At 49.8% G+C, this 9,609-nt stretch overlaps 1 long non-coding RNA gene across 1 annotated transcript; it reads right to left on the minus strand.

The window, feature by feature from the left end:
- Nucleotides 1–537: 537 nt before the first annotated feature.
- LOC109455560 (uncharacterized) lies at nucleotides 538–9,455 on the minus strand. Its single transcript, XR_002138673.2, has 3 exons — nucleotides 9,317–9,455; nucleotides 2,156–2,243; nucleotides 538–1,696 (listed from the first exon to the last, which is right to left on the minus strand). It is a non-coding gene; the product is annotated as an uncharacterized LOC109455560 (long non-coding RNA).
- Between the last annotated feature and the right edge of the window lie 154 nt (nucleotides 9,456–9,609).

Consider the following 9,609-nt stretch of genomic DNA (forward strand, 5'->3'; position numbering starts at 1 on the left):
TCTAAGAATAGTGAGTGGGGTCATCTGGCCCCTGGGTAGAGAGAGGGCCTTTCTCGGGGTGCAGAGCACCCCGGTAATCTACCAAGGCATGTTCAGGACCTGGTCCAGCGGGCGCAGGCAGGGCCCAGACCCCTCCCCTCCCGGTGCAGGGCGTGCTGGGCTGCTTCTCCCGCATCTCAGCCTTTCCACACGCTGCCCCGCCGCTCTTTGCTGGTGAACGCCTGCTGCTCTGACTGTCTTCAGCCTCCACCTTCCCTGAAGCCTTCCCTCCATACTGTACAAATGATTTCCTTCACCTCTTAAAAAATCAGTCCACACGCGTGTGTGCAGCTTTCTCATCTGGGCAGTGCCCCGCACTTTGGGTCAGGCTGCAAGGAACAAGGGTCTGCCCTAAACTAGGATCAATGACTGTGGGGTCTTAGTTCAAAGAGACAAGGCACGTCCTGGCATCCAGTGACCCTGGGGAGAATGTGGAGCTCCCGGGTCCAGCCCACAGCAAAGAACCCCAGCCAGCATGGCCTGCCCTCCCTGCTCTTACTGAAGACAGACTGAAGGGTCCTCTCCAACGCGTTAGCTTTCCCCTGTAAAGAAAAAAATCGCACTGGACACTCTTCAACCAGCAAGGAGGCTTTTATTCCAGACGTGGCCATGGGGAGGGAGGCTGGGCTCAACTCCGAATAGGACGGAGACAGTGGGCAGGGCACAGGGTGAGCGGGAAATTACCCAGAGGGACCAGGTGAGCTATGGAGGCTGGACGCTGTGCTCCAACGGGACTCGCCAGGCCCAGGAGGAGACTTATTCAAAAAGAGGGGCCTGGAATAGAATTACCATATGACCCAGCAATCCCTCTCCTGGGTATCTACCCAAAAAATCTGAAAACATTTATACGTAAAGACACATGTGCTCCAATGTTCATTGCAGCTTTGTTTACGGTGGCCAAGACATGGAAACAACCAAAATGTCCTTCGATAGATGAATGGGTGAAGAAGTTGTGGTATATATACACAATGGAATACTATTCGGCGGTAAGAAAAGATGATATAGGAACATTTGTGACAACATGGATGGATCTTGAGAGTGTAATGCTAAGCGAAATAAGTCAGACAGAAAAAGCAGAGAACCATATGATTTCTCTGATATGTGGTATATAAACCAAAAACAACAAAAGAACAAGACAAACAAATGAGAAACAGAAACTCATAGACACAGACAATATTTTAGTGGTTTCCAGAGGGCAAAGGGGTGGGGGGTGGTAGATGAGGGTAAGGGGGATCAAATATATGGTGATGGAAGGAGAACTGACTCTGGGTGGTGAACACACAATGGGATTTATAGAGGATGTATTACAGAACTGTACGCCTGAAATCTATGTAATTTCACTAACAATTGTCACCCCAATAAATTAAAAAAAAAAAAGGGGGGCCTGACTAAAGTTTGGTCAAAGAGGTTCCTTGTCGCCCCCAAGGGTGATGGCAAACAACGCAGCAGGTGCCCTCATGGGGAGGTGCCTCTGCAGAGGTGACCTCACAGCCAGGCATCCCCCAATTTCCCAGGAAAGTCCCCTCCACAGAGATGTAACGCTCCATGCGGACAGAGAAGCAGAAATGATGGAACAGCAGAGAGGGCCTAAGGCAAGTCCAGTGGCATCCTCAGGGAGAAATGGGACAGCTGGCATTTCAGAGAAACAACGAGAGGCCTAGGAACAAACAGAAAACCATTAAGAACAAGCCAAAGGTCCCAATCGACGGGCTGGGGGTGTTACGGGACCCCAATATTTGGGTTTGTCTGTCTCACGCACTGGCCAAAAGAAATGCACGAGCTGGAGTTTGCAGTGGAGAAAGGTTTATTGGGGACAGATCTAGAAGTTTCTGTAACCATTTCCCAGGATTCCAGGAGGAGACAATAAGGGGAGGGGGGGCAGGGTTAACAGGAAGAGCAATTTTTCATGGCCGATTCAAGAGCTAAGTTCAGGCATCGCCTCACTGGGAGAGCCCCCAGGTGTCAGGTAGGATAAATACAAATGACCGCAGACTGCCCCTGACACATGGGCATGCAATGTGACCACTGATGACACTGAGAAAATCCCAAAGGCTTCCGATGTTGGGTCAAGGGAGGGGACACTGGATTATTGAAAAGGAACTTGGATCAGACTCACCCCTGTCTGTCTTCTCAGTGTTGGGAGCAACAAGACAGCAAAGTCTTCCCAGGTCTGAGGGGAAATCCTCAGACAATCCGTTATTTAACTGCAAATAGAAAACAAAGATGTTTAGCTCCCAACGGGCCCGACTCTCTGAAGGAATTGCTAGAAGATGCCTGTCGGAGGAGGGCGAGGGACCCAGGAGCTGAGGGGATGGCAGTTGTTGCCGCCACTGTCCGGCCGCTCGCTGAGTTCTGGGAGGATTACCTACTTGTTCTCACGGCCTCACTCTGGGCCCTGGGGCTGCTGTCCCATTTCCCAGGTGGGGTTGGACGTACCAAATGTCAGCACATGGTGACAGCCAAACACGTGTTGACTGTAAACAAATATTAACACTTGGAACTAAGGTCCCATGTGGGACCCCCATGGGTGGCTGAGGGAGAGGAGAGGAGAGGAGACTGGTCTCGTCTTGTTTGGGGGTCATGTAGATCCCAACTCGCTCTCAGGAAAATGCAAGCTGGAGTGTTTTCTAAGCCTGTGGGCAGTCAGGAGAAGGTGGGAAGTTTGACAAAAACATTTCAGAGCCAGTTGAGGAACAATGGAATAAGACAGATCTTTTCTCTAAAATAAGGTGAGGGGGGGAATAACAAACAAAATAGAAAATATGAAGATTTTATTTGATCAGAAATTGCAATAAATGTCAAAGTTTAAAAGATTCTCAGACTGAATAGAAACAAATAACAATTCTAACTAAAATATTGCTTACAAAAAGCATATTCAAAGTAACTCAGGGAATTATAACCGTCCGCTCTGAAAAGCTCCCAGCCCACCCAGCACACCCTCTCACGTGCTGTGTAGCACCCACAGGACGTGATACCTTTGCTTAGGTAGAAGTCTGTCCCCATCCCCCAGTCCTGGGGTCCCAGAGAGCAGGACCAGTGCGTGTAATGGAGCCGATATCAGGACAATTTCCTGGAGGGGAAAGGCGGGACCCCTCCACCTCATGTCGGCCTTAGAACAGCCCTGCCCCGCTCGCACCTGGGCACCTGGCGGGCGGGGGTAGCTATTATTGCAGTACGCAGATGAAGAGGGACAGGTTTCTTGGGGTGAGGGTCCCAGCGCTACTGGCCGGGGCTCTGTGCCCTCAGACTTCGCTCCACACCCACCATCCAGGATCCCAGTGCAGCATCCTGGCTCCATCCTGAGGACGCTGGTGGGAGCTGTGCCACTTGTCAGCCCTGAGTAAGGGACAGGTGACTGCCTTGAACATCTGAAGTTTTCTTTCAAATCTCAGCAGCATCAGACACCTGTGTTCCAAAGTCAGACACACCAACCTGGGCCCAGGCAGCCTGCTGTCTGCTGTCCCCGAGGCGAGAGCAGCTCGGCCAGCAGGATCCTTCTCAGCTGTCACATGTATTCAAATAGCCAGACTTCACATGTCTAAAATGTGACAATACTATACACATGACGCTGCAAATTGCTTTTTTCATTTGATTCTGTGACAGATAACCCTTCAAGTCCGTACCCACAGACTCGACTCCTTCTGTTCCACAGAGTAGAGTTTTCCAACACAAGGAGACGCTAAAATTTATTCAGCTCCTCCTGGTTTATACACATTCTGGTTGTTTCCATTTGGGGCTGGTACAAACTGTTGCAGTAAACATTCCTGCATACCTGTCCTTACAGAGTGAAGGGTTTCTGTGCAACCGCAGCTTCGAGAAGCCACCGAGTCGGGCCAGGGACATGCCCAGCCTCAGCTTTCCTCAGGTGCTGTGCGTTTCCTTTCCGGAGGGTCAGCATCGACGTCGCCAGCGTTGCGTGGGGCTTCCCGTCTTTGCACGCCAGGAGCAGACGTGATCGGCTGTTTAAAGCTTTGGTGTTTCATTTTTGTTTGGATTTGCAGCTTCTCAGCATTGGAGGGTGCAAGCATCTTTTATATTCACGCTTGCGCTTACACTTTTGTGAATTACCCATTTGTCCTTTGTCTTTCCAATTTGCTGGAAATGTTTGTGCATATGAAGAATTAAACTGTGTCTGTTTACATGATTGGCAAGTGTTTTCCCTCCATCTGCTGTTTGTCTTTTGACTTAGATAGTAATATATTTTATTTTGCCATCGAGTATTTTAAAGTTTTATATGGTTGAATCTTTATGTCTTGGACTTCCTGTCTTGCTTAGATGGTTCACCCTCCCCTAAAATGATGCAAATGAAGTCATACATTTTTTTCTATTAAGAATTTTGCTTTGTACTTTGGCCTTTTAGAACATACTGCGTTTGTTTGAGTATCGATTTGAGGTAGAGGATGAAATGTGTTTTCTTTCCTATGGCCGGTGAGCTGGGCCAGCACCGTGGTGAGGTGAGCCCTGTCCTATGGCCGTCAGGGCGGGGAGGCCCCTTCTCTGGCACCCAGTCTTGGAGCACGTGGGCTGCACTCTGCGGCCTTGTTGACCAGGTCAGCATGGCCTCATGGCAAACCCTAACACTCGCAAAAGGTCCTGGCAATCGTTGTGTGTGCGTTCTTTGTAACCAAACTTTAAAATAATTGTATTGAGTTACTGGAGAGAGCCATTTGGTTGGGATGACAGCGTCTCTGCAGATTTCTTTGGGAAGGATGGCATTTCAGTGGCGGTTGGACATGTCATCCAGAAGCTCAGTGCTTCTCTGTGCATATGGACTCATTTTATGTCTTTCAGTGAAGTCGCTTGCCTGTTGTCTGCTTTGTGTGTCTCTCCCGTTGAGTCTGGTCGTCTCTAGTTCATGGATTTTGCAGCCAGTGTGAGTGCGGCTCCATTTCCAGCTGTCCAGCTGGTTGCCAGGGCTGAAGAGCCCCCTGCAGTCCCCCAGGATCTAGATGCCTGCTCTCTCACCTGCGAGTAGCCACCAGCTGTGGCCCACTTGGCGAATTCGGAGCCGTGAAGATGACAGCCACCTCCTCCGAGGTTTTGGCCCTCCTGGCTCCCATCCAGTGATGGGCCAATTTGGGGGTACAAAGGTTCAGGCCCTGTCCCGGTCTGGGACCACTCTGAAGGGCCATTGCTGTGGGGTTGGGTTGTTCTCTGTCACCTCAGTGTTCCCAACAAGTTCTTCCCAGCCCAATCTTGCTGCTCATGGCTGCTCACAGATCTTGTTCCCTAGAGGACCCTTCTGCGTGTTCCTGAATACTCTTGCCCACAAATCTCAAAGCTCAGTGTCTGTTTCTCAGAAGCTGGACCTGGAGGTGATCCCAGGAAGCAGATGTTAACACAGGATTTGGGGCCAGACTGACCACCAGTGGGTCAGCTGGCAGTGGCCCCGTTGCTGGTAGTGGGCCCCGTTGCTGGTTGCTGGGGGACAGGTGATGGCCCCTGCCATGTCAGGGACACTTCCACCATGGGGCTGGGGTGTGACATCAGGGAAGGAAAGGCACAAGTTGGAGTCCCATCTCGGGGCCTTGCCTCCCCTAGCTGAGGTTGCTGTGTCCCTCATGGGTCAGTGTCCTCGGATGCCGAAGCAAAGTCCCTCTGACCTGGCAGCCTGGATGGCAAACATTTATTCTCTCACGGTCTAGAGGCTGGGAGTCTGTGGTCAAGGTGTCAGCAGGGTAGGCTCCTTCTCAGGCTGTGGGGATACCTGCCCCAGGCCTGTCCTCTGGTCTGTGGGGCACCCGCCCCAGGCCTGTCCCCTTGTCTGTGGGGACCCACCCCAGGCCTGTACCCCACTGTGCTGGTTGCCAGGGGTCTTTGCTGTCCGTGGTTTGTAGAAGCATCACTCTGTTAACTGCTTCCATCGTCACGTGGCATTGTACCTGTCTGCATGTGTGTCTTCACATGTCTCCTTTTTGTAAGGACACAGTTATATTGGGTTAGGGCCCACCTGGAGGGCCTCAGTTTTAACGAGATTACCTCTGGAAAGGCCCGACTCCAAAGGTCGCATTCGGGGGTGGGGGCTCCACCATGCCTGTTTCTTTGCTTAAACCCTTAACATCTTGCTGTTAAGGGACATCTGCAAGGGACATCCGACTCTCAGAGCTCCCATTGAATGGCACCACCATTCAACTTCCGCTCGGCCCCGCTGCCAGTAAATTTCAGCCTCAGGGTCTTTCCCAGGGAACCTGACTTCAGCTACTACAAAAAGGGTATGTTGTCTTATATCTAGTCGTCTTACAAAATTCTATCACAAATTCTAATTTTTATAGGGTGTCTTGTGCTCAATGCATATCACCATATTATCCTACAATAAAGATAATTTTACCTCTTTTTCCCATAGCTGTACTGTTTGTTTTATTTTATTGACTTTTTCCATTAGATAGAATTGCCAAACCAATGGTGAATAATAGTTGTAATAGTGAGAACTCCATCTTGTTTCTGATTTGAAGAGGTGCAGATTTTTGATGTTGTCTTTAGACAGTCTGTACCATATTAAGGTAGTTTGCTTCTTCTTTTAAAAAGGAATGGGGGGGATCAAATATATGGTGATGGAAGGAGAACTGACTCTGGGTGGTGAACACACAATGGGATTTATAGATGACGTAATACATAATTGTACACCTGAAATCTATGTAATTTTTACTAACAATTGTCACCCCAATAAATTTAAAAAAATAAAAAAGGAATGGATATTCAATTTTATGAAATGCATTTTATCTCTTGACAAAAAACTGGGGTTTCCTCCTTTATTTGTTGGTATAATAAATTGGTGATTGAATTCCTAAGCTGTTCTTGCATTTGTAATAAATTCTACTAGTTCATGTTTTCTTATCTTCTTAATACATTATATTGTATTAAATATGCTGATATTTTCTTTGAAATTTTTACATGAATATTTGTAAATAAAATTTCTTATTTCTTTCCCTTGCCATTCTAAAAAGGCTTTAGCACTAATGTAATGCTGACTTTCAAAAATGAATTTGGGAGTTTTCTGTATTTTTTTTTTTTTTTTAAGATTTTATTGGGGAAGGGGAACAGGACTTTATTGGGGAACAGTGTGCACTTCCAGGACTTTTTTCCAAGTCAAGTTGATGTCCTTTCAGTCTTAGTTGTGGAGGGTGCAGCTCAGCTCCAGGTCCCGTTGCCGTTTTCTAGTTGCAGGGGGCACAGCCCACCATCCCTTGCGGGAGTCGAACCCACAACCTTGTGGTTGAGAGGACACGCTCCAACCAACTGAGCCATCTGGGAGCTCAGCGGCAGTTCAGCTCAAGGTGCCGTGTTCAATCTTAGTTGCAGGGGGCGCTGCCCACCATCCCTTGCAGGACTCGAGGAGTTGAACCAGCAACCTTGTGGTTGAGAGCCCACTGGCCCATGTGGGAATTGAACCGGCAGCCTTCAGAGTTAGGAGCATGGAGCTCCAACCGCCTGAGCCACCGGGCCGACCCTGTATGTTTTTCTTAGATTAGAATGATTTCAATAACAGGCAATTAATTCCCTGACTTTTGAGGGTTAAATAGAACCCATCTCTAAAAATGCAGAGTCTTGTGCCTTTTAAAATGGTGGATGTTTACTAATCTTTCCAATTTATTCTGTAGTTTTCCCATTGGTCACCTCCTTCTCAATTGGCAAAGTCTCTTTTGTTTTGGCCAAAGCCTCAAGTGTAATACCCCCAGATGTGTTCAAATTAGTCAGCCTTCTGGATAATGGACGGGCGGCATTTCCACTCTTGCCTGAGTTAGGTGGGGGCTGAATTTCCTAAGTGGGCTGGCTCCCCTTGGTTGACTTGGGGTACTCAATAGTAGAACCCCAAGTGTGTTCTCCAAGGGAAGGGCTGCTGCCACAGACATATGGCTGGTCCTCAGCGTGTGCTTGGAAGGGGCTGCAGACAGAACGACAATTCCCAGAAGACAAATTACAAATGGTAACAAGCACAAGAGACTCACAACCTCATGATGACCAGGAGACCCACGTTTACACATCAGGGAGATTGTTTTTCCACGTACGACGGACAGAACTTGAAAGCAACCGACCTGTCTCAGTGTTGGGGAGGGTGTCTGCAACACGGACGTGAATGGGACTTGTATGTTCTTAGATACCAGTTTGGCAACTGGTTCTCTGTCAACACTTAAAACGTGCACACCCCATGGCCCAGCCGTTACTTTTCTGAGAATTTTTCTAAGAAATACCTGCACAAGCGTACGCGTACAAGGATGTTCTCTCAGTAGTACTTGAAATAGCAGAGGCTGAGGACGCTAACGCTCGCCCACCCAGAGAGGAATAGCGAATTGTGGAGTCACCACTATTGGGGCTTGTTGGGCAGTGATGCAGAAGAATGGAATCTGTGTGTGCAAGTGGGCTAAGGTCTGTGACAGATGGTTGCGTGAAGGGATCACACGGCAGAGCTGCACGTGGAGTTTGAAGTGTTTGTGTAAATGGTGTGTGTGTGTGTGTGCATGTGGTTAGGAAAGTGGACGTCAGGCTGTTAAAAGTGCTCACCCGGGCAGTGTGGCAGGGTGGGGGTGGGGATGAGCAGGGGACGTCGTCTTTTTATGTTGTACATCTCAGTATTGCTTGACTTTAAAAATGAGCATATATTACTTTGGCAACAAAACGAAAAGAGCTTTCAGTACTTGCAACAAAAATGCTGATGTGATTTTAAACCATTTGGCCGTTTCTTTTAAAAGGAGCAACACCACGGCTTCCTCGCTCTGGGAGTTGGGCTAAACGTGCCTTAGCCTTAAAGGGAATTAGAAGAGGTATTAATTCTATTAATTAATGCATCAGCAGATTCCATCTCAGCAAAGGCTGTGTTAATGCGGTGCTTGGGCACCCACTATTTATCTTACACATTATGAACTCTGGGTCCTACTTGTGTCAGGCAGTGTAACAGATGTCCCCGCTGAGGGCACACGCTGGAGAAGCGCAAATAGCTCAGACCCACTCCCGCCAGGTCCCCAGGCCCACCCGCCATCTCTCCGTGGATGACCTCTGAGCCATTCCCATTGACCCCAGCTCCTCGGCTCTCTGTCCCCCTTGCCCCATATTTCTCACTCCAGGACTCCTGCAGAAGAATCATTCCAGCCTGGACTGCAAACCGCACTCCCACCTCACTCGCACTGTGGCATCTTGGACACGTCCCTCCAGAACCTCCCTCTTAGCCTCCTTTCCTCAAGCTAATGGGGAGCTGGGGACACAGAACCAGCCTATGTGATGCCCATACCGGCGGCTCCTAGTCCCGTTAATCGCACAGTCAGGTCTTGATAAGCCGACCTACCAATATTCCGTTCGCTTTCCCGGTTTCCATTCCTCCCCTCCATCGGTACCCCCTTTCTCCAGCGTGGCTCACCCCGACCCGCTCGCGCCTTTCGCCGCCGTCCCGCCCGCCCCCGGGAGTTGTCCGCAGTGCTGACCGCCGGTGCGGCCCACGTTGGCCGATGCGCACGCATCCCGGGCGGGGCGCGCAGACCCACCGGCGCCCTCACTGCGCAGCCTCCCGCGCTTCCCTGGCCGGGCCTGCGCGCGGCGCTCGGAGATTCCGGCGGCCCGGGCTCCCCGCCCGCGGCCCGC

This window comes from Rhinolophus sinicus, linkage group LG03, assembly GCF_036562045.2.
Source record: "Rhinolophus sinicus isolate RSC01 linkage group LG03, ASM3656204v1, whole genome shotgun sequence".
In the NCBI taxonomy this organism is placed as follows: Eukaryota; Metazoa; Chordata; class Mammalia; order Chiroptera; family Rhinolophidae; genus Rhinolophus; species Rhinolophus sinicus.